The sequence below is a fragment of the Halichoerus grypus genome, chromosome 3 (genome assembly GCF_964656455.1).
Source record: "Halichoerus grypus chromosome 3, mHalGry1.hap1.1, whole genome shotgun sequence".
NCBI classification, from domain to species: domain Eukaryota; kingdom Metazoa; phylum Chordata; class Mammalia; order Carnivora; family Phocidae; genus Halichoerus; species Halichoerus grypus.
In genome coordinates, this window is record NC_135714.1 from 14276447 (window position 1) to 14302186 (window position 25740).

At 39.2% G+C, this 25740-nt stretch overlaps 1 pseudogene; it reads right to left on the minus strand.

The window, feature by feature from the left end:
• Positions 1 to 1346: 1346 nt before the first annotated feature.
• On the minus strand, positions 1347 to 2182 carry LOC118544858 (transforming protein RhoA pseudogene; annotated as a pseudogene).
• Between the last annotated feature and the right edge of the window lie 23558 nt (positions 2183 to 25740).

Below are 25740 nucleotides of genomic sequence, written 5' to 3' on the forward strand. Positions count from 1 at the left end.
TTCACAATAGTAACGTCTCCACCTCCTTCAAGACTTTGTTAATGTCACCTTAGTGAGTTCTCTTCTGGACTCTCTTTGAAAATTCCAACTCCCATCTCTGTCTTCTCTCGCCACTCCTTTCCCCCTTCTTTATTTTTCCATATCACTTACTACCTTATAATGTACTTTACAATGTACTTATTATGTTCGTGGTCTGTCTCCCAGCCTGGAGTATTAGCATCAAGATGGCGGACATTTTTGACACTTCAGTTTATACCTACAATAAACCAGATACATAGCGGGGACTTAATAGTCATTGAGTGAATGAATAAAAGAGTACGTTCTCTCCTTGGGTTCTCAGATACTCCTGTGATGTAGTTTGAGTACTTCTTTGCAAGGCATAATAAGAAACCCAAAAGGGATCATGTTCTATTCCTGTTGTTGCTCTTGATCCACTGTAGTGATTTGCCAGAAATTATCCAGTCAATTCCCCATTTTAGAATATTTTGATTGTTTCCAAATTTCATAGTTACTTTAATTCTTTTTTTTTTTTTTTAAGAAAACTGCCTTTATTCTATTAGTAGTTGGAAAAATTAACTGGTACAGAAAAAAAGTTCAGTCAGCTGGAGAGAATAAAGAGTGCCACCCAAGAGAACTGGTTCCTGTGGGAGGGAACCTGGATACAGTGAGGAAAAAGAGCACTGTGAACTAGAGCCAGACCCTGCAGTCCAGGTGAGACAGGTCATGCCACCTTCTGAAGCGTCAAAGTGCCTCAGGCATGAAACCAAATTCCTATTTATTTAGCCCAGCTCTGTGGAGCGGGTACTGGGATATGTGGGGCCAAAAACAGGTGATATGGGCCATCGTTTTTATCAGAGAAGCTGACAAAACAGGAATTTTAAAAATGAATTTTCCATCTGACTTTATTTTCAAATATACTTTCTTTTTTAAAAAACCAATACACTTTCTGCAGGGATGACAAATATCAGTATTAGGAAAACCAATTATACAAAAAATACTACATCTAGTCTGGGGCAGATATATTTGTTTTTTGGTAACATACATTAAGTGGCACTAATTACACAGTAACTATGAGGTAACTAACATGAAACCACAGAACTGTAACTGTCACAGCTGCGTGGACTTGGGCCTTTCTGGATGAGCATTTTCAAAACACTGGGTGCCCATCACAGAGCTATGCCAATAAAATCTGTTAAGGAGTAAAGCTCTGAAGTAGGGACTCACCAGAGTGCCTTGCAGCTGACAGATGGCAGGCAGGACATGTTAGTTGTAAAGTAGTTACAGCCTAATTCACAAAAGTTACCAACTGTTTCTCTTTCTAGAAAGAAGCAAGAAGTTAAGAAATTCCTTGAATTAGCATCTGGTGTGTCAGGTGGGAGTGCAGAGGAGGGCTGTTAGAGCGGTGTCAGGACGACCCCGGTGGTCGGGTGGGTTGGACATCATTAATAATCACGGTTGGCTTCTAAATACTGGTAGCAAGATGACTTCTGATTTGTAATCTTAGGTAAATTATAGATAAATGAAAAAAAGGCCAGTAATCATACACTAAGATTAATAAACAGCACTTCAAAATTAACCCATGAGGGCTGTGCTTGCAGCAGGGTTTCATAAGACAAGGCACCCAGATTTTTTCTTCCCACGTCTGGCTTGCAGAGCAGCTCTCATGGCCATTTCAAAAACCTCCCTCACTCCATCTTTGGTCTTTGCTGAACACTCCATGTAACCGAAAGCGCCAATCCTGTTTGCCTATCTCTGCCTTCTTCCCGTTTCACTGGCTCCTGCTTCATCTTGGCTAGCTCCTGCCTTGTGTGCTCATCATTCCGAAGATCCTTCTTGTTCCCGACCAGGATGATGGGCATGTTGGGACAGAAGTGCTTGACTTCCGGGGTCCATTTTTCTGGGATGTTTTCTAAACTATCAGGGCTGTCAATGGAGAAACACATCAGTATAACATCAGTGTCTGGATAGGAGAGAGGCCTCAAGCGATCATAATCTTCCTGCCCAGCTGTATCCCACAAAGCCAACTCTACCTGCTTTCCATCAACTTCAATATCTGCCACAATAGTTCTCAAACACTGTGGGTACATACACCTCTGGGAACTGGTCCTTGCTAAAGACGATGAGCAAACAAGTCTTGCCACAGGCCCCATCACCAACAATCACCAGTTTCTTCTGGATGGCAGCCGTGGCTGAGGAGAGGGCAGCAGACTAATGAGAGAACTGAGGAAGAACGGTGGGCGGTGGGCGGGTAGCGCGAGCGAGTGAGCGAGCGAGCTCAAAGTTACTTTAATTCTTAAAGCTGTAGCTTAACTCTGTGGAACCTTGAGGGCAATGTTCTTTCCCTGTTTATTCATTTTATCCAGTGCAGTAACTATTGAAATGCCTGCCTACTTGACAGATGAGAAAACTGAGGCTCAGAGGAGTTAAGGAATTTACCAAAAGCCATACAGTTGGCTAATAGCTAAACTGATCTCTCAGTGCAAGTGTGCCTAGAAAATCTGTTGTTTCAGTCACACCTGCATTGTCAGATGGGTGAACAGAAAATGATTGTCCGTCTACCTCACTCTGGCATAAATTCCTTTTCTTTTTTTTTAATAAGATTTTTTATTTATTTGTCAGAGAGAGAGAGAGAGCACAAGCAGGGGGAGCGGCAGGCAGAGGGAGAGGGAGAAGCAGGCTCCCTGCTGAGCAAGGAGTCAGGTGTGGGACTTGATCCCAGATCCTGGGATCATGAGCTGAGCAGAAGGCAGGCGCTTAACCGACTGAGCCACCCAGGTGCCCCTAAATTCCTTTTAAGTATAATTTTAAATACTATTTTCAACACCGAAGCTACCTGGGTTGGCCCTACCTTCTGAGGCCAGGCTGATTTTCCTTGTTGAGCCTCAGCAAACGCAGGAGTGTGAAAAAAGGCTGAGCTACTCATTTTGTCCCGGGTAGAGCAGAGAGCAGGGGGAGTTCAACCTGTCGTACCTATTTGGTATGTGAAGAAGTCTGAAAGATTATGCTTACGGTGTTTGTAAGCTGACCTTCTAGATGAGGGGCGTGTATGGTCCATTAATTTGCATGTGGAGTTCTAATGGGGAATCCAATTAGGCAGGGTGCCTAATTGCTGTGCTTTCAGATACTCAAATCACCAGAGTATTGAAAGTGTTATTTCTCTCACACACACGTACACAAACTCTGAGGCCTTTGTTACATACTGATTAAATTAATAACCCTCCTTACATTTCAAGGTCACCATTTATATATGTTGGGTTTGATTGGCTTTTAATTAACTTTTATTTTACTGACCATAAATTTAAAAAATAAATTTGCTTATTCTTATAAGTAGTGTCCTAATGGAAGACTTTTTTTAGTTAATTAGACCTGGTCAAGTTACTTAGTGCCTTTTGAGTCCCAGATTGCTCCTGTAGAAAATGGAGAGAGTGTACCCAGCATTCACTGTGATGAGTAAATGAGAAAATGAATATACAGAAATGCCTGACTAATAAAGGCACTCAATAGATAGTATCACCATTACTATTACTGTAGTAGAATCCCTCTTGTGCTATGAGATCATGACAAGAAAGAGATGGCTTATTGGTTTATTGGCATATTCATTCATTATTCATCCATTCAACATATATTTATTAAATATTTCCTGTGTGCCAGACATTGTTACAAGTTATAGTGGTAAAACAGAAAATGTAACAATGTTCTGGTCTTTACTGAGCTCATGCTCTGCAAAGGGACATGTATGAATTTTCAGTGGTTGCTGTAACAAATTACCACAATCTTAGTGGCTTAAAATAGTGCAAGTTTATTAGCTCACCAGCTGTAAGTCAGAGGTCTAACATGGGTATCACTGGGCTAAAATCAAGATATCAGCAGGGCTACATTACTTTCTAGTAGCTCTAGGGAAGAATCCAGTTCCATGTCTTTTTTATCTGTTAGAGGCTGTTGCCATTCCTTGGCTCATGGCCCACTTCTGTCTTCAAAGCCAGCAAGGTTACAGCTTTCTGACCATTCTCCCATCTTCTTGGCACATCTCTTTCTGACACTTTACCTCCGTTCTTTTAAGGACTCATGTGATTAAGTTAGGCCCCTCCGGATACTGTAGGATACTGTCTCCATCTCAGGGTGTTTTACCTTAATCACATCTGCAAAGTCCCCCTTTTTATGTAATCACAGGTTCCAGGGATGAGGACGTGGACCTTTTTGGTGGAGCATTGTTCTACCTGCAACGGAATACACACTGTAAACAAAACAAGTAAAAGCGAGTATGTGGTGTGAGTTCTTGATAAAGGTTAGGGACTAAAGTAAAGAAGGCTAAAAGCAATAGGGAGTGCCAGGGTTCCCATTTTTTTGGGGTAGTCAGGAAAAATCCTTACTGATAAGGTGACAGTTGAGCAGGCAATTGAATTTGCTTAAAGCAGAATTTTTTAAACAAATAAACTTAATATTTTAAACACGTTTTTCTTAACTGTATAATGCATAAACTATATCTATTTACTAAACATTGGATAAAGAACCAAGCCCTTTTTGACTACATGTGCCTTCAGATGGGACACTAATCATGGATCATCTAAGATTTTCCATTTAATTTTTTTTCAAGTGGTCCAAGAACCTAAAGATACTGATCTAAGCAATTTGAAATCATAATCTTCTGGATTTTGCCCATTTCTTCCCAATCTTTTATAGTTGTTTCAGTGACAAACTTTTTATTAACTTGTATTTTTTCATATCCATATTTTATCAATTTATATAAATATTTGAGTAAATTATGTATACATAAGACAATACATAATACAAGAATGCAGTTACAGATACAACTGTAAATTGGGACAACTATAAATGACCTCTGATAAGCAAGCCATTCAAATGTTGGGAGCATTATCAGCTAGCGTATGGGTATATGAGAGTGATGGTGCCACAGGCAAGGGCTCACACGATTTATGGAGGAAATGAGGAGTATCATTGTTTAATCTGATGTATCAATTAAACGGTAGCTTTTAAGAAAGCTGTACAGTATCACTAACTTTAATTCAGTCAGGCCTAATCCTGACTAATCCAGGTTCTATAATGTCATCATTTTAAAATTACGGTAAAAATGTGGGGTGCCTGGGTAACTCAGTCAGTTGGTCATCTGACTCTAGATTTCTGCTTGGGTCATGATCTCAGGATCGTGGGATCAAGCTCCGCATCGGGCTCTGCGCTCAGCACGGAGTCTGCTTGTTCCTCTCCCTTCTGCTCCTCCCCCTGTTCATGCTCTCTCTCTCTCTCTCAAATAAATAAATAAAATCTTTAAAAAATAAAGTTATGGTAAGAATGTTAAGTAAGTATTAGAGGTAGAGAGAAGAGTTTTTATATCTAGTATATCTAGTGTAAAGCTAGATGAAGCCACAGAATTAGATTCATTCAATATTTATTCCAGGAGACAATCTATTGAAGTGGTTCAGATGATGCCCAATGTGACTCGATATCCCAGATTCGTGTCCATCTCCTCACACTGAATAACTGAGCTTTGTGCAAGTTACTTACTCTTTCTGCTCCTCAGTTTTCTTACCTAGAAATTGGGAATAATAGTAGAATTTATCTCATAGGGTTGTTAAGAATCTCAAGTAAGTTAATTCCTATGAAGAGCTTAGAAAAGTGCCTGGCACATAGTAATCCAGCAGTAAGTGTAACTATCGTTAATTAAACAGACATTTGAAATATTTTTTGAGCATCTAGAACTGTGAAAAATACTGTGAACATAGAGACCAAACAAAAAGTCTGTCCCCTGAGTTCAGTTAGTCGAGTGCTATGTTTGTAACTGAAATCTTGTGGGTATCGTAGAGCATGAGAATCACCTGAGAAGTTCCAGAAAAATACAGATGTTATCCTCTTGAAAATGCAGATGTAACAGGGGTGGGGAGAGGCATAGGAAACACCATTTTTAACAAGCATTCCAAGTGGTCAGAGAGCTACCCTTGAGAGACACTGACCTAAGCGTCCATAGATTCAAGTGGGACACTTTAACATGGGGCTCGTTTTGCCTGGGTGTATATTTCCAGTCCTCTGGAGGATGTGGGTGCTAGTGGCAGCTTAATAGCCCCAGTACAACTGGAGAAAACCTACCAAATTTTTAATTAAAAAACCTTCGAAGACATCAGAGATTAGAGGAAAAATTGAGAAATAAGTGAACCAAAATTCCAGAAGGGTTTAATTATTCCAAGGTGAAAAGACCCATTTTTCCCTTGGAGCATTTGCCAGTTCTGGTTGTAAGGAGGAGCAGGCTGACCAGACGTAGGGCCTCTGTGGGGGAAGGAGAAGCTAATGAAGCTTCTAGGGCTGTGCGGGGCAGGAGTGATGAACTGGGGCTTGGGACATATACTGAGTTATGAGACCATGTGGATGCTAGGGGAATGGCCCATGAAGCAAGATCAAAAGCTAGTAAAAGCAGAATGAAATTTTCCGCAATATTGTGGTACTTATGAGTGATCCTGGCCTGGCCCCAAAACGTAACTGGTCTCCCCCTTAGGAGCTGCTTGGTGAGGGAAATTAAAACCTCAAGAGAGCAGAATTATTTCTAATACAGTGTTTCAGAGCTAGAGAGCTGGGGTGGGGGTAGGGTTGAGAGAGAAAGAGAGGGGGAGGGAGGGGGGACGGGGAGAGAGAGAGAGAGGGAATTATAAGAAAGGTTAAAAAATACATTTATTTATGTAGATACAGAAAGATTGAAAATAAAATGATTAAAATAGAACAGCAAGGAAAAGCTGATCTAAATATAAAAATATTAAAATAAACTATAGGTAAGAAGCACTATTAGAGAATATTTAGAATAGTAGAAATACAAAAGAATATTTCAAAATGAAAAGGGAGTCTATCCAGCAGTATGATATCTGTATCATAAATCTGTGTATATATATCCATAATATAACCTTAAAATATGTGAAGCAAAAATTAATACAACTAAAAGAGAAGTTCCCAGTTATAATTGGGATGTTAACACACATTTCTCAATAATTGATTTAAAGATACAAACAAAAATCCACATTCTACTTTGTTTAAATCCAGTTTTTAGCAGAGAATTATTTGTTACGTGGTCATTCAGCTGTCAAATTTCTTTTTATGACAGGGCACTCACTACTTTTTGTGTTAGCCCAGTCTATTTCCAGAGAGCTCTAGTTTGACTAGTGACTTAGATTTTATTAGATAGTAGTTTTTGGAAACTAAAGCACAACAATAATATATGTCTTGCCTACGAATATCCAGCGAGTGTCAGATCTGGGTCATGAATCCTGGTCTCAAGACTCATAATTCAATTACATTTTTTTCCTAAATAAATTACAAATCTTATCTGACTGGACCAGAAACTCCTTGAGTGTAGGGACTTGCTCTTGCCGTTTTCACAATATGTATCTTTGGAGAACTCAGCACATTACTGAACCTGGGTGGGGGTGGGGGTGGGGGTGGGGAGTGGTGTTGGTGGGGAAGGGGTAACAGGACAGAAACCACTGCCTTTGTACCCAGATGCAGTTCATAGCACTAGTTACTGATTGTGTGGCCCCAAGACACCCATCCAACTTCTCTGAGCCTCATTTTTCTCAACTTAAATATGGATAATCCCTGTTGAATTTTGTTTTGAGGCTGAGAAGCTGTGTTATATTTAAAGAGCCAGTATAGTACAGGAATATAATAATTGGTAAATACATAGTGCTTGATGAATACTTACTGTTTAATTAAAGAGGCATAGGAAGGGTTACTGATTTAATTATTAAATGAAAAAGGCTTTGAAATCCTTCAGTAAGAACGATTGTACAAGCATACAGGCCAAACTAGACTAATGATAAATTCAACACATTATTTGTTAGAAAACAGCCTCCAGTTTCATAGCAGTAGCCCATTATAAACGCAACACACTTCTTATCTAAGTGGTTTTTAGCTGACATTTACTCTTTTTTTTTTTAATGTTGCAAAATTATCCTCTTACTTATTCGAAGTTTGAATGGCTCATGACGAGACCATTAATAAATATTTCCCTCTATTAGAATGAGTTTTCAGCTCTTCCTGTCCAGAAAGCAGAGACCAATATAATAATAAGTGGGAACACAAACATATTCTCTTTTTACAATATCTCTGGTCATAGGACAGGCTCATTAATGTTGTCATAGCAACCATCCCCTCACAGGTTACATGCTTGTAAGCTTCTACTAAGATGCAAATCTAGCTTAAACAAAGCAAGCTTACTCTAAAATGGCATGTCACCTTTCAAGGGGGATGGTGGTGTTTCCAAGAATTTTATTTTTTCTGTATTCAGTGTACTATTTGAAAAGCTTAATTCCTTGTTTGGTCTTATATGCTAATTTTTATTTTGTCCAAGAGAGAAAAGATAAGTTAAAGTGGAATCTAAATAAAAGCTTTTCTTTCACATTTATTTGCTTCCTTATATCAGCTATCTTATCATCCCTTGGTGAGTCAATGCAGATCGAAACATCTAAAAGTCAGTCTAAAAAAAATCCACCATGAACTCGCTCTTGAAGCCTTCTTCTCATCTTGGATGCATCTGTCTTTTATTGCCCATACCGTGTCTACACTTACTAGCATTATATTTTGGAAAGTGAGGAAGTTGGGGTGAGAAAGCCTCATCTGAGTCAGTTCCTTGGTGTTGGAGGTGGATTCTCTCCTCCCCAATCTATACATCTGGTCCTTGGCCCATAGAGGATGGTGCATCTACTTCCTTTCCTCATAGAGGAGCATTGAACAGAACACTTCTGCTTTACTTTTTTTTTTCCCCCAAGAGAAGTGGAACAGCCAATTCCTTCAGTCACAGCCTGACCCTCATTGGGACTATCTCTCTTAGTGGGTGCTGTTGATATGACTCTAAAGCCAGAGCCAAGCCTCACACTTCCCTTTGGCTTCCCCCACTGAGTTGCAGAAAGCATACTGTCCTTCTTTCCTGCTCTTTCACTTCGTCTCTCCAAGAGCAGCAGATTCCTCTCCATCAGATTCCTGTCCTGTTTAGTCCAGTCTGTTGCCAGATAAATTCCTGTAGCTTGCCTTCTAAACCAGTCTTTTCTGTCCTAAATGTGGCAGAGTGCAAACGGCAGGCCTGTGTTCTTCACCTGTGAAGCTGATTGGGCATGGAACATGCTCTGAAAGCTTGAGATTTGGGTCAGAAAGGTGGAAGTCTCACTTTCTTTTTATTTTTATTATTTTTATTTTTTAAAAGATTTATTTATTTATTTATTTGAGAGAGAGAGAGAGAGAGAGTGTGTGCATGGTTGGGGGGGTGGAAGGGGCAGAAGGAGAGAGAGAATCTCAAACAGACTGCCCGCTAAACTTGGAGCCTGATGTGGGGCTTGATCTCATGGCCTTGAGATCATGACCTGAGCCGTAATCAAGAGTTGGACACTTAACCGACTGAGCCACCCAGGTGCCCCGCACTTTCTTTTTAGATGTAACAATCCTATATGTCAAACGAATGACACATATACTAAAGGCAATGGGAAAATGAATGCTAAAGTCCAGAAGGCTTAGTAAATTGGTGAAAATTGAGCTAATTCTTGAAGAACAGGGAAGATTCAGCATATCAGTAAGCAGAAGAGAGCCAAAGCAGAAAAATTTAAAGGCTAGGGGATATATTTACTTGCTGTGCTAGTCAGTGTACTTAACGTTAGCTGATAATGGTGGCTTCACTGTGTTTGTTTTTCACTCATACTAAGTCTGGCGTAAGTTAGGTAGCCCCCCTCCATCTGGCAGCTACACCATCTGGAACGTGGCCTCCAAAGTTGCACATGCGGTGAAGAGAGTATTGGAGGATATGAGGGGATGTGTAAATAGCCAGGTCTGCTTATGTCATCTCTGCCACACCCCACTGGCCAGAACTCATATCACCCCAGTCTAACTCCACGGGATGAAAATGTAGACTTCCCTTGTGATCAGAAAGAGAAAATGGTGTTTAAATGCATAACATTATCTCTGCCATAATAATATCTAGGGACATCTGGGGCACCTGGGTGGCTCAGTTGGTTAAGCGTCCAACTCTTGGTTTCAGCTCAGGTCATGATCTCAGGGTCCTGGGATCAAGCCCTGCATCAGGCTCTGTGCTCTGCATGGAGTCCGCTTGGGATCCTCTCTCTCCCTCTCCCTCTGCCCCCCCCCCCCCCCGCTCACGCTCTTTCTCTCTCTCTAAAATAAATAATAAATAAAATCTTAAAAAAAAAATCTAGGGACATCCATATGGGAATCCTGATTATCAGCAAGGATTGATTGAGGAGCAAGTTATTGTGAGAAAGAAAATGAGCTGGGGAGTCTCAGTGTCATATCCATAAATACACAGCTTAACGTAATCATCACCTAAAAGTTGAGGATCCATATGTCGGTTGGAGCAGTGACAGAGACACTTGACAGTCTTGACTGGTTCCCACTACTGGTTCTTGCCCACTGGTCAACTATGGCTCATCTAAGCACCATCATATTTATGCCTTTAGTAACAGTGGGAATTGGTATCATAGAAATTCTGGATGGTAGGGGAGCCTATGCTTCCTCAGAGGAATATCAGGTGTGCTTAGCAAGCCTTCATGGAGAATTCCTTAAAAGAGTTGAGAAGAGAAAGCTGAAAGAGTTGCTGATATCTTGATTGTGAAGGGATAGACTTCCCATGACAGGCTAAAGAGTATCATCTTCATTCTTAGATTGTGGGGAGTCACTGAAAAATTTTGAGCAGAGTTGTCATCTTGTTTATCAAACTGTGCGTGAGGTAGATTAATCTGGCTTTTCTGATCCTGCCTGTTAGCTAGGTTAAGATAATCCCTTTTCTGTGATTCCATTTCCCTCTGTACTTCTGGCTACAATTGTGCTTAAAACATTCCTCTGCTAATGTCTATTTTGTGTTTCCCTCATCCCCACTCTAATGAGCTCATCCTGGACTCAGACTAGCTTGATTTGTTTTCCTATCCATGTTTCACATGTTGCCTGATAGAGGAGACAGCAACCCATTTATGGAGCACAAATTCTCCAAAGCTATTTATAAGGTCACCTCCCCCATCCTGCTCATCAAACTAATCTAGTTAATTGGCACTTCAACTCTTCTGTGAAATGGATATTCCCGAACCTCAGCCCTGAAAGAAACTAAGTAACCTCTGAATCATCAAAGAGATTTAATTATACTCAACCTATATTTTAGTGATTGATATGTTGGTTGTATAAAATTATTTGGAAAGTTGTTCCTCTGTACACAGAATATTTTATTAAGTAGGGCCTCCTGTTTCCCAACTATCATTATCTCTTTATGTGGATTTAAATCATCTGAGTAGGTGAGTAGGCCACAGAGAAATCAAATGATTTCAATAGTTTTATGAGTATTTAGTGGACATTTACAAAAAAGAATGGAGTATAGAGACTGACCATATATCCTTTCCTCTAGGAGTAAGCTAAGTCTTACAGGATTCCAGTGAGATATGGAAAGAAACTAAAATCTTTTGAACTCCTGCAATACTCTGGCAAATATGCTAGGCATTTTACATATATTTTCCCTTTTAAATCTCCTCATAACATGCAGAACTGGCATTAGTATCCCCATTTTATGGGTGAGGAAATTAAAGCTCAGAGAGATTAGATCTATTATTCAGGGCAAACATCCAATAAAATGTTCTGTAGGACCCCCAGATTGGCAAACCATCATTCCACGCAGTGAAAACAGTAGAATCTGAGTCTTTAGCCAACATGTTTTGTAAATATCTGACACTAACTTTTCCATAATGCAATAGCCATTTTTCTGCCCTCCCCCCCATTCCTATTCTTATGATTCTTCCACACTGTTCTAATTAATTGGCATTGCTAGAGTCTGTCTCTTGGGGATTTGCCTCACCTTAGATGGCCTGTATGCAAAGCACCTCTAGGATAGAAAGATCAACTTGTAAATGTTTCTATGGCAACCACGGACTCCCAAAGACAGCGTAGCTCCTCCTTTGACCATGCATCTGAAAGCCAGCAAAATAGATGCTTTTTAAAGTTGTGTTTTAAAGCAAAGTCCACTTACCAATGATCAGCCACTATTTTTTTTAAAGTGTAATTATTTATGCAACCCCTGCTGATTGTTGCCAATCTAAATCAAGCAGCTTTGAGCTGTACTTTTCCCTCAAGCACCTACCTCCCCTGCCAATAGATTTTTTTTTTTTTACTGGATTTTCTCCTGGAGCCACCCTCCTGGCCTGGGTTTTGTACACAATTGAAGAAATAAAATACAGTGATGTATTTCAAATAAAATCATATTCTCCATAAGGCTTGCCATATCTTTGTCCCAACAGTCAGAATATTTTGTGTAGTATCAATGCTGCATAACACAACTGAGCGTATTTTTGCTTTCAATTTTTTTTTTTTTTGGGAAAAGGAAATGGGAAAATATTTTTAAACTGTCTTTTCTCTCTTTTTACTTGACAAATAAAAAAAAAATGGTTGTCTAGTGGGAGATTCCTGGAGTAATTGCACTCAAAGTTGTAAGTTGAAAAAGAGGGCTAACAACTTGAAAATTTCTTGTTCTCATAATGATTTAAAACACATGATTATATTTTTTCTGAGCAAAATATTGGGACAAATTGTCTCATACACTGTGTGGCAATGGGAGAAAATGTTGGCAATGCGTATGGTCTAGGAAAATATCATGAGTAAGTTGTTCTCATGTAACTAGAGAAGAAAGAGATGATCATAAGCCCTGGAACAACTTCATGGAAGAATTACAAAGAGACACAGGCAGGTGATTTATGGGTAAACTTCCATGTACCTATTAAACATCTCCTCCTATGGTCTCAGCCCTGTGGTCCGTGTGGTGGGATATTAAAAAGAATATAAAAAAATACTGTCTTTGAGAAACTTCTAGTGTACTTGAGGATGCAAGGTGAGCACACCTAAAGCAATCAGCGAACAATGGATAACAGAGGAGAGTGGGTAATTCTTAGCCATGCTGCACTGTCATCCTAACGAAGCTGCTGGGGGGAGGACAGGTAATTTTCTGTTTATACAGCTGAACCTAATTTCTTTCATCCAATGGCAGAAACAGATATTTTCCAGGTAGCCTACATTTTCTCAGTTACTTGGGACCTATCTCTGTCATTTTAGGTTTTTCCCTCTTCCTCCTTTTCCTTAGTTGGTACAAGTAAGAAGGACCTTTTGTAAAATCATGACACTGAAGGAGTGTAGGAAAAGGAGACTGATCTGTATTGGCTTCAGTGCAGAGCTGGCATCTGCTAGGGTGTATGGTCATGTTTGTTCTTGGCTGTCATGGCGCCTCGTGCTTGCATTTGCTGAGATGACCAAAGTGTGCTTAGCTTCTGGTCATATGATTTCTGGTGGCTTTAATGACAAACCATTTTCAGAGGGGAGGGAATTCTGTCCTCTCTCTTTCTCTCTCCGGCCGTGAGAGTAATGGTCCAAACTTGGACTAGAAAAACTGGTTAAACACATACCATAACTGTTTTTAGACATTGGACAACAGGCACCATAGGACCGGGATCTCGGAGAGAAGAAACGCATAAAAGATGAACTTTGACGTGCCCCAACTTTCTGCCTAGAGGGAATTTTCAATATGTAGTGAGGCAGGGAGAACCCAAACCAATGTCTGGAGTTTGGGGAGATCTAGGTGAATAGTTTTCAGGGTGGAATTTTTGAGAGAAGTAAACTTAGCAAAGAGTTTCAAACATCTGCAGAGGAGTCCTCTTGAGTCTTTGATTGAATACCAGTCTGTGAATGTACTGGATGAAATTCCACAAGTATGGACATAAAACAACTTCTGGGAGAAGAAAAATTTCCTGAGAGCTGTAAGTTGAATAATTTCCAGACTCCCACAGGACTGGAAATCATTTGACTTTCACACTCAGAATGGAGAGAACTTGTTAAATATATGGGACAATTATTACAAATCCTAGAAGAGTCCAGTCTTAGTAGTGGTGCTACATTTTACCAGTAGGTAAGTCTGCTATAGATTACCCCTAAGATAGTTTGAAAATAATGCTCAAAAGGAGCAAACTGTTGAGCAAATAAAGCAATTGCTTGCTGTACGAGTCTAAAAATCTCTCACAGACTATACCAAAATTTAGCACTCAGCCATGTAAAATTCACAATATCTGGCATACAATCAGAAAGCATGAGACATGTGAAGAAGCAAGACATTGTGACCCATACCCAGGAGAAAAAATAAGACGACAGAAATAGGTCCATAAATAATGGAAATGAAACAATTAGCAGACAGAGATTGTAAAAGAGCTTTTATAAATATGCTCAAGCTTTTAAAGAAACATGAACCTAAAGAGGAAAGACATTGGAAAAATGTGTCCAAAACTAACAGAGACTCGAGACTGGAAAATAAGATATCTGAAATAAATTTTCCCTGAATGTTCTTAAAACATGTTAGACCCTTCAGAAGGAAAGATCAGTGAACTTGAAACATTGCAACAAAAGCTATCCAGAATGAAGAACAGAGAGAGGGAAAAATAAAAACAAAAGCAAAGCTTAAGTAATTTGTGAATAAAATCAAGCTAACACACATATTCTGTGACTGAAGTCCCAGAATCTAAAATTTTCTGTAAATCTAAAACTATTATAAAAAATAAAGTCTATTTAAAAAATAGTTAAAGGATAGAATAAGATATTCTGTGATACCACTAATCATAGGGAAGTTAGGATGGGCTATATTAATATCAAACTCAGTAAATTTCTGGGCACTGACTATTGCCAGAGATAAAGAGTGGCATTTTATAATGGTAAAAAGATGGATTCATTATAAAGGCATAGCCAGTATAAATGGGTATAAGTCTCATAGCAGATATTCAAAAGACATGAAGCAAAAATTAGCAGAACTAAAGGGAGAAATAGAGACATTCACAAATGTAGTTAGAAACTTCAACACTCCTCTCTCACTGATATAATAGTAGTCAGAAAAATCAATGGGGATATAGAAGCAACTACCAACCAACTTGACCTAATTAACATTTATAGAACTCTCCACCCATCAGCTGAAGAATACACATTCTCTTATTTATCAATATAGACTATATCTTGTGTTATAAAACAAGTGTCTCAGTTCTCTGACCCACAGCGGACTTGACTTGGAAATCAACAGAAAAGTATCTGGAAAATTCCCACACATCTGGAAATTAAACACAGTGCTTCTAAGTAACTCATGGGTCAAAGAAGAAATCACAAGAGAAATTAAAAATATTTAACTGAAATAAAATAAAAACATAAAAATTATAGGATGGAGTATTTTGGTCTGCTCAGCTGCTGTAACAAAATAACATAGACTGGGTGACTTACACAACAGAGATTTATTTCTCACAGTTCTGGGAGCTGGGAAGTCCAAGATCAGAATCAACCAGCTGGTTTGGTTCCTGGTGAGAACTTTCTTCCTGGCTTCTAGAAGGCCACTTCTGGCTGTGTCCTCACATGGCCTTTCTGTAGTACGTGCATGAAAGAAGAGAAAGAGATCTTCTTCTCTTCCTTTTGTTACAAAGCCACTGATCCTGTCATGAGGGCCCTACCCTCATGACCTCATCCAACTCTAATCATCTTCCAAAAGTCTTATCTCCAAATATCATCATGTTAAGGGTTAGGGCTTCAATATATGAATTTGGGGGTACACAAACATTAAGTCTATAACATGCAGCCAAAATATTGTTCAGTTTCCCCCACAAAAGACCAAAAAACAAAACCCCAAAACCCCACAAATACAAAAACGAAAAACAAAAAACTCTTGAGAGAACTTTTTCATTCTCCCATACTAGAACTCTGTGCTCATTAAATAACAACTCTCCATCTCTCCCTGGTAAGCACTGTTTTACTTTGTCTCTAAGAATTTAACTTATTTGTACCTCATATAAATTGGAATTATGTGATATTTGTCCTACTGTGTTTGGCTTTTTCACAGCATAATGTCTTTAAAGTTCATCCATATTATGGCAAAATTCCATTTTTTAAGGTTAAATAATATTCCATTGTATGTACATAGCACATTTTGTTTATCTGTTGATCTATTGGTGGACATTTGGGTTATGTCCACTTTTTGGCTATTGTGACTAATACTGTTAATGGACACTTATGTACAAATACGTGTTTGAGTCTCTGATTTCCAGAAGTGGAATTCCAGAAGTGGAATTTTTGGATCATACATTCAATGTTTAATTTTTTAAGAAATTCCATACTGTTTTCCATAGTGACTGCACCATTTTACATTCCCACCAGTAATGCACAAAGGTCCCATTTTCTCCACATCCCTGTTAACATCCTTGTGGTCTTATCTATTTGATAATAGCCACCCTAATGGGTGTCCTTGGGGTTTTGATTTGCATTTCTGTAATTAGTCGTGACGTTGAGCATCATTTCGTGTGTATATTGGCCAGTTGCATGTCTTCTTTGGAGAAATGTCTATTCAAGTCTTTCGCTCATTTTTGAGTTTTTAAATTCTCAGATTAGAAATAAGAAAGGTTTATAATCAGTTATGTTAAGTAAAAAAGAGCAAAGTAAAGTCAATCATTATATGGAGGGAAATAATAAAAACGTGTGGAAAACGAAATAAAAACCAGAAAAATAGAGAAAATTGATTAAAGCTCCAGTCAATTAGCAAGTTTTATTAATCCTTACTTCCTGAATATTTCTTTAGTCTGTTACCCTTCTAGAGTCTAGGCTCTTAGATACCATACTACAATGTAATAGGAACTTGTTTACCTGTTATCCACAATTGACGACAAGAACCATGTTGTTTTCATCTTGGTATCTCCAGTGTCTGGCATAGTACCTTGTTAGTAAAATCTGTTCAATTATTCCTTGACCAATTAATTCACAATGTTGCCTCACAAATTCAAAATGATAAGAGAGGAAAAGGCAAACATATGTAAACAACATAGAACAGTGCAGGGAAGTATAGGGAAAGGACACAACATTTAAAGTCAGAAAACTCACCTCTGAATTGTGTTACTCTACACAGATCCTTGTTGCTCTATGGATCCTCATCTATAAAATGGGTGCAACTTAAATAATAAATATCAAAAAAATTTTTTGTGCCTCTTAATCCCCTTGGAGTCGCCATTCACTAAAAATAATTTCATTGATTCAGATTTGAAGGTTAATCTTGGTTCGTTCCTGTCTAATCCTGCTCTATTTCACGCTGGAATTGTGCAGAGTCTCTATACGAGCCTCTTCATGGGCTATCTGAAAATTCACTTTCTTTTATGTCACCTTCTTTGAATTGTCATTCCAGCCTAAATCACTACACACAAGAACCTTGAAGTCAGGCACAGTGACTTGTCATCTTTGTCTTCCTTGAACCTAGCAAATTCCTGGCATAGAGGAGAGCATAATAAATAATCGTAGAACAGTAGGAATGATATCAGAGCCTAGAGAAAAGAAAAACTGCTTAATACTTTATTTCTTAAAGAAGCTAACGCAGGGTCCACTGCCCAACAGTTCCAATTTCTTTATGTAACACTCATCACTTGAAATGCCAAGGATGAGGTTCAGTATTTGGTTCTTGGCAGACTTTTGCCAGGACCTTATTGATACCAGACTCCAAATTGTTTTCAGACTATTTGGCAAATCTCCGTTCTTTTCTATAAGCGTTGGAGAGCTTTTCTCTCTGGCATACATTTTCCAATACCGTGCTTTCTTCATCAACCGAGATTTGTGGAATTTGTCCATGCTTTCAAAGCAAAATAGAAACAGTGAACAGTAAAAGGAAAACTGTAAACCTGTCTGCGAACTAGTACAAGGTAGAAAACTAGGAAGCTGGAATTTCCTAAAAGTCAATTCACAGTGAAATCCCAAGACTTCATCTGTCACAACAGACTTGTCTTTCTTCTCTGGGTCCAAACCACATCCATCCTTTCAGTCCCCATGCCAGTCCCACCCGCTTTATCACCAGACCATTACCCACTGCCCTCTGTTTTATCTGAATTTCTGTAGCGTTTATAAATGGTGCCACAAAATCTAGCACCTGTTTAAAACCTGTTCTATAAAAATAATTATGTCTGTACCACACTGTATTTTTGAAATGCTTTTACATTTACCTCATTTGGTCTTTGCCATTCTTTGGAGAAGGTATTGATGTTCATGCACCCATTTTACAGGTCCGAGTCAGAGGGTGTCAGGACTTACATGAAGTTATGTACCTAAGTGGTAAGGTTTTTTACTTCAAACATGTTCGCTGCCCTTACTGAATGTTTCATGTGGTTTATGCATACTTGCCTTATTTCACCCATCTCCAGCATAAGTACCGTATGTCTTCCCATGAGAGCCTAGTGGAATGCTAGGCACAGAGCAACATGCTTAGTGATTTGTCAAAGCATCTGTTGGTACAAAATTTACATTTATCCTAAAACATCATATTTCTGCTCTTTTGTCATGTTAAATGATCCTTGCTTCAGATTTTACCTAGCTTCTCAGGTACTGATTTGTAATGAGGTCTAGAATAATAGAAAATAGAAAAAAACAAGCTGTGAAAAACCTTGAGATCATATAAACTACTGCCCATCTTTGCCAGCTTCAGATGGATTCTTCCTTCAGATAAAGAACCTGCCAATTTTGCCAGGGACCCAATTCCATGTGGCTCTGTTGGTGGTGGGCCCTTTCATCCTCTTTACCACCCATAGCGTTGAGCACATGACTCAGGTCCAGACAACCACCCGATACCCTCATCAGGGTTATTGGTTCAGCAATAGGCACATGATTTAAGAACAGAATCAGAATTTTCTCTGAGATCTTTCTCTTTTCTCCAGCGCTATGGGGAAATGGACTTTTTCAGTGAGTCCTGGACTGTAAGCTTCCATCTTACTCATACAGGGAGAGAGTGTACCTGAAAAAAATGGAGCCCCAGTTAACATCATTTGAGTCCTTTATCCTTGTCACACCTAAACTAACACTAAACCTCGTCTTTTCTGTTCAGTTCATTCTCTTTAATGCTTAAATTAGTTCAAGTTGTGTTTTTGTTACTTAAAAATTGAAAAGTGTATAGACTAATTCATCTGTCACTCTACAGAAGAGAAAACTCATGTCTAGAAATGACTTAGTGAAAACACACAAGTCTAGTTAGCGATAACATCTGGAAAGAAATAACCCAGATCACTATAATTTTAGTATAAGAGTTTTTCTAGTTTATCAAATTTTAGTATATGACTTTTTAGTTTTGGGGGTTATCGTCTATAGTATCACTGCCTTTATACCACAGGAGTGCATACATGTATAGTCACAATCATATTTCTTTTTTTTTTTAAGACTTTATTTATTTATTTTACAGAGAGATAGAGAGAGAGCACAAGTAGGCAGAGTGGCAGGCAGAGGGAGAGGGAGAAGCAGGCTCCCCACTGAGCAGGGAGCCGGACGTGGGGCTCGATCCCAGGACCCCAGGATCATGACCTGAGCCGAAGGCAGCCGCTTAACCGACTGAGCCACCCAGGCGCCCCACACATATTTCTGAATTTCAATATATTTTACCACCCAGGATTAAGCCCCTTATTGTTCTGAGGTTCTGGGATTCATTGGTATCTGCCGTTCATGGCTTATGGCATGGTATATGTTTGATATTTGTATGGTGTATGTTTGGAGTACATTTGAGAACTGTACTGGTAACAGAAGGTCAGAAAAGCTATATAAAATTGCTCAATGTCACATAGGGAGTAAGGGACAAAGTTAACATTCAAATTTAGTTGTTTTTGACTCCAACCTATGATCTTATTCTGTACCAGCGACCTTCACACTTCTCTGCTTTTATCTGAGCTTTTCATTTTCCTGATGAGAAATACAAAGCTCAGAAAGTTTTACCACTTGTTTGTATCATTTAGTGGCAGAGCTGGAACCTATTCACCAAACACCAAACACCTAGATAATGCTGTGAGTGCTGAGCATAAGCACTCACAGATACTAGTTGGCTTTTGTGTAACCAGAATACTAGCTGACAATGGGATTATTTGCTTCTCATTATAGTTGAGTTGGTATTGCCACTTACGGTATCCAAATTCTCAGGCTTCTGGACTCCAGAGCTTTAAAGAAATGCCCTTTGAATACATAGTTGTTCCATCCTCTGATAAGGGGTGTATTTGTCAGGGTTTTCCAGAGAAACAGAACAAATTGGATATAGATGTACATGTAGATATAGATGCAGATGTAGATACGGATATATAGAAAGAGACTTATTATGGGGAGTTGACTCACCTGATTATGTAGACTCAGAAGCTCCACCATCTGCCATCTGCAAGATGGAAGCCCAGGAAAGCCCATGATGCAGTTCTCGTCCAAACCGGAAGGCTTGTGGACCAGGGGAGCTGATGGTATAAGTCCCAGTCCGAGTCCAAAACCATCAAAGAATGCTGATGTTAGGGGGTGGGAGAAGACGGATGTCCCAGCTCAAGCAGAGAGCAGATTCTCCCTTTCTCTACTTTCTGTTCCATTCATGCCTTTAGCGATTGGATGATCCCTCCCACCTTGGGGAGGATGGATCTTCTTTCCTCAGTCTACTGAACCAAATTCTAATCTGTTGTAGAAACACCCTCACAGACACACTCAGAAATGATGTTTTACCAGCTATCCTGGGCATCCCTTAGCCCAGCGAAGTTGACAGAATTAACCAACATAAGAGGGGTAGGGCCACCTAGCAGTTGTACTTGCCTTATAAATCTATGGCAGGCTGATGAGTCAGCTCAAGTGGCCACCGAGGGCAAAAGCAAGGATAGGCTTCAGAAGGCAGGGATAAAGCCATGTCAAGACAGTTCTGATGGTTACAGTTAAGGAAGCCAAATCTGTTGCTATGTCTCAAGGAAAAATGTGTATCTGAGGAGGAAAAAGAAAACCAGTGGGTGAAGATAGTGGGATACGGTGGGTGCTAAGGAACCAAGGCAAACATGAGGTGTGGGGGTCTAGAATTTTCATGTTATGTGGTGCAGGGATGTTGCTGTTATTGGTCTGCACTCATGGTGTTTTGATAGATGAAGCCTAAATTATAGGAGAATGTTGGTGTGGGCAATTTTTAGGAGAATTTAGGAATTCCATTTCAAAATATATGTGGTATGCCAATTTAGCCTTCCTTATCATTATGGGTGCCTATAATGCATCTTTGCCAACATTCAGATTATCTTTGAAAAAACTCTTTGCTACTTTAATACTTAAAAAATATTGGCCATTAAATTCACACTTGTTTGATTATTAGGGAGGCTTATCATTTTTTCCATATGTCCATATTTGTTATTTTGCTTATGTGAATTATTTGCTAATTTCCTTTGCCTACTTTTGTTTTGGGATTTGAGTGATTTTTCTTAAATTGATTTGTAAACATTCTGTATAGATTAAGAATATTGTCTTATCAGCATGTTTCTTATAATTAGTTTTCTTGGTAAGTAATTTTCATTTAAAGTTTTACAGGATTGTGTTTTATGTAGAGATGTCTTTTTCATTCACTACATTTAAGTTTAGGAAGTTTTTCTTTATCATAAGATCTTTAAGATCTTTGAAGTATTACCCACTAGATTTATTTCTTTATTTAGCATTTGGCAGATAAATTAATCTGGACTTTGTTCTATTTTATGGTATGTAGTAAAACACCAAAAATTTTTTTTTCCTTATGATGAAAAATTCTTTAATAGTATTTGTTGAGTATCCATTTATCTATTGAATGTGATACTTGTTTTATCATATATTAATACTACCTTTACTAGCAATTGTTTCAGGCTTATTCTATTTAAATACCTTAATGATTATAGCTGTGTAATATTTCTTAATATGTGGCAAGCATGGTTAGTTCCCTTTTTATTTCACCTTACTTATAAAATAAATTATCGTTGCCACTATTATCTGTTTATTGTTTTCTATAAATCTGAGAATTGCTTGGTCAGTTTTCCCCAGAAATGTTATGGGAACTGCATGAAAACAGTTATTGTCCCTGCCCTAATGAAGTATAATTTACAAAAGGAGAGAGACAGTAACCATATAAACAAACAAGTGAATATATAATTTCAGATAATACATGCATTGTAAGCAATGAATAAGGTTTGGTGACTGAAAATCAGAGTATGTGGGATTTAGAAGGCTGGTAGGGAAGCCATGAACATAGTGTGTTCAGGGAAGATCTTTTTAACATATTTTAAGCCAGGGTCTGAAGAATCAGAAGGATCCAGCTACCCAAAGAGCAAGAAGTAAGGACAGACAAGGCCACCAGAACAGAATATGCAAAGGTGCTGTGGTGAAACCACCTGAGCATGTTTGAGAAGCTTAAACAATGTGAAGAGGCCTGAAACATCACAGGCAAGGGGGAGAGGCAGGTGATGAGGCGGAACAAGATGACAAGGGCAGAGCTCTGAGAGTGGAGTGTGTTGAAGGGGTTTCTTCATTGTGTGGTTCAAATGCCACCTTGGCCCTTACCAGTTGTATAGTTCTTGGCAGGGTACTGAACCCTAAGGGATAAGAATATCAGTTTTACAGGAGGGCTGTGTGGTTTGGATGATAAAATTTAAATAAAGGATTGAACCCAGTGGCTGGCATCAGGGAATTCTTATATAGAGCTTTTAAGATGAGCATAGCCACGGTGTTAAAAACTGTTTTGTGCTAAAGTGTTAATTCATTCAGTTTTTCCAACAACTGTATGAGGAGGGCATTATCATCATTGTCCCAGTTTTACAAAGGGGGAGGGGAATGAGACACCAAAAGTCTAAGTGATTAGCCTGAGGTCCCACTGCAACACCGGGATGGGAACTCGGCAGTGTAGTGCCATAGTTCCTGCTCTTGACCACTACTCAAGACATGACCTCTTGATGTAGGTAGAGTGTATGTCTCTTTCTGTATTCAGTAAGCCTGCGAGCCCTGAGAAACCATACAATACCACTACTCCATCTTAAAACTGACGAAAGTGAAGCCCAGGGCGGTAAGTGACTTACCCAGGTCCTAAAGCAAATGAATACCAAAACTAGGACTCAAATCCTGGTCTCCTCATTCCATTTTGCATCTTTTGCAAGTAGAAGGGACTTCCAGCATCTCTACTTTGGAACATTTCAGGCTTGCCCTCAGGCTCTGGGATGGACTTCAAGTGTTATAATGTGGCAAGAGGCATTTATCTGCATTGCATAATTGCTTTCAACCAATTTTTTAAAACTTTTCCGTTAGGTCAGTGATAATTATTTCAAGGGCTTTAATTATAAGTCTTTGTGGATCTTCAGGATGTCACTACAAGTGATTATATTTATTATATATATATATATATATTTTAAAGATTTTATTTATTTATTTGAAAGAGAGAATGAGAGAGAGAGAGCATGAGAGGGGGGAGGGTCAGAGGGAGAAGCAGACTCCCTGCCGAGCAGGGAGCCCGATGCGGGACTCGATCCTGTGACTCCAGGATCATGACCTGAGCCGAAGGCAGTCGCCCAACCAACTGAGCCACCCAGGCGCTCCTATTTATTATATTTTTAAATGCAGGGGACAACGAGCAAAAAGCAAAACTTGAACAAAAAATTAAAAGAAAATATCTATACATATAAGTTTTGTAAGTTTACTTAAGGCTTAATTCACCTGATCTAGCTTGGATTTCTAGCTTAGCTCCAATAAATACAAACAGCGCCATGTTTTAGGATGCCAAAACGGATTCATTCCTAATGTGGATAAAGCAACACCTATAACACTGGTCCTGGTTTTCTAATTGTCCAATGGGATAGTATCAGAGATCTGTTCCTATGGAGGAAACCTTCCCCAGGAGACATATCTGCTAATATTTGATAAGGAATAAGTGGAGGCATTGGGAACTTAGATTCTAGGGATGTTATTCATTAGCAGTTCATTGTTGGAAGTCTTCACAATAATTTCTCTTTGTTCCCTGAAGTTTACACATTGTCATATGGAGCTCCAGCAATTTTTTTTCTGGCTGCTCTTTCAACTGTTGTTGCACTGAACCTGAGTAAAGATCATCACACATCAGGTGCGTGGGATGGTATCACAAAAATTCCCCTGCATGGCTTTGGCCTTATCTTGGAATGAATCTCAAATCCAAGAGTTGGAAAGGACAACTCCATGTCTCTTGAAATGGCCCATTTGTTTCCTGAGACAGGGAACTCATCACATCTTCACCATCATTATGATCACCCATAATGTTTATTGAGAACTCACCATAGGCTGAGTGCTCTCCACATATGACCTCTTTAATCCTTTCAACAACTTTACAAGGTAGTTATTATCGCTCACATTTTACAGAAGAGAAAACGAAGGCCCAAATTAAAAACCAGAAAAAAAAATTAGCCCACAGTTTTACAGTAGTGGAGGTAAAATTGAACCCAATCCTTTATTGGTGCTGAGATAAGACTCTATGGTCAGCGTCTGCATCCTAATTGAGAAGCCACAGTTAGAAGGTTACCTCATTTCCACCAAGGGGATCAGAGGAAGAAGTTTTATTTCTTCCTTCATATCTCAGCACTCCAGCTGCTGATTTAACCCAGTTCCTTTATTATACCATACTGGAAGCATAATAACTTTTCTGGGTCCTGAAAGTTTTATAGTTATAATTAGCTATTTTCCATTGTATATATTAGAGGCAACATAGGCTGTGGGCAGTGGAGTATACTAAAAACATGGACTGTGGTATCATGCTGCTTGGGTTTGAAGCTAAGTTCCCCAACCAATTACCCGTATGATGCTGGGCAAATTACTTAACTTCTCTGTTTCCTCATTTCCAAAATGGGGATATTGTGCAGATTTAAAGAATTCATAGGTGTGAAACACTTAGAGTACCACCTGACACTTGGTAAAAGCCAAAAAAGAATGGGTTTTTTATTAGTATCAATATTACGTATCAGCCCAGCCTGATTTCCAGCCTCTCTCTGTATTTCTGCTTCTCGGAGAGCTGGGGCTGCCTTGGGCTGCCTGTCCTGAGACTGGATGTGTTTTAGTACTTCATTTACATGTTGGGGCTCATTCTGGTTTCACCCAGAACCTGTCTCTCTTTTCCATCACTAGATCCATTTCCACACTGTTCCTGGATTTTATGGTGTCACTTCCCTGTTACAACCCAGGATGGTTCCCTAGAGTTTCTCTTACGGGGTCCACACTTTATAGGGGTACGCAGAAGTGAACCTAACTCTACCTGCCCATCCTTGACACCTGCCACTTTCCTCAGTGTGCCCAGTGTTCCAGCCCCTTGGAATAACTTAACCTTCCCAAACACCCCTTCCAGGAGTCTTTATCATTTCATTCCTTCTGTCCAGAAAGCTCCTATCCGAAGGGCAAAATCCCACACATCATTTCAGATACAGCTAAAAATGTTGTCTCTTTTGAGAAACATCCATAGACCTCAATTGGCCTTCCTCTCTGGATTACCAAAACTTTTTATGTTTGCTGTCTGATAGCCTGTGTGATGTTAGGGTGCTGTGCTTAGCTGTTTACAAGTATGTCATCTCTGTTCTGGGAGCTCAGTAAGGGCAGAGGTGGAGACTAGTGATCATTTAAGAGGTACACAGTACAGTGGATTGGAACATGAGTTCTGCAGCCTGATTTTCTGGATTTAAATTCTAATTTGCTAATTGCAAACCATGTGTAACCACAAGCAAGTCACAGTGTGCCTCTCCTGGCCTCAGTTTCTTCATAGGTAAATTGGGGGTAATGATAGAAATTGCCTCATAGGATTGCTGTGAGAATAAAATAAATTCATATATGCAAAGAACATGGAAGATAACTAGGCATATTGTAAGCATTCAAAAATATTGGCTGTTATTTGTAGATGATGATAATAATGATGATTATATCCCTGTTGTCTGTCGCTGGACA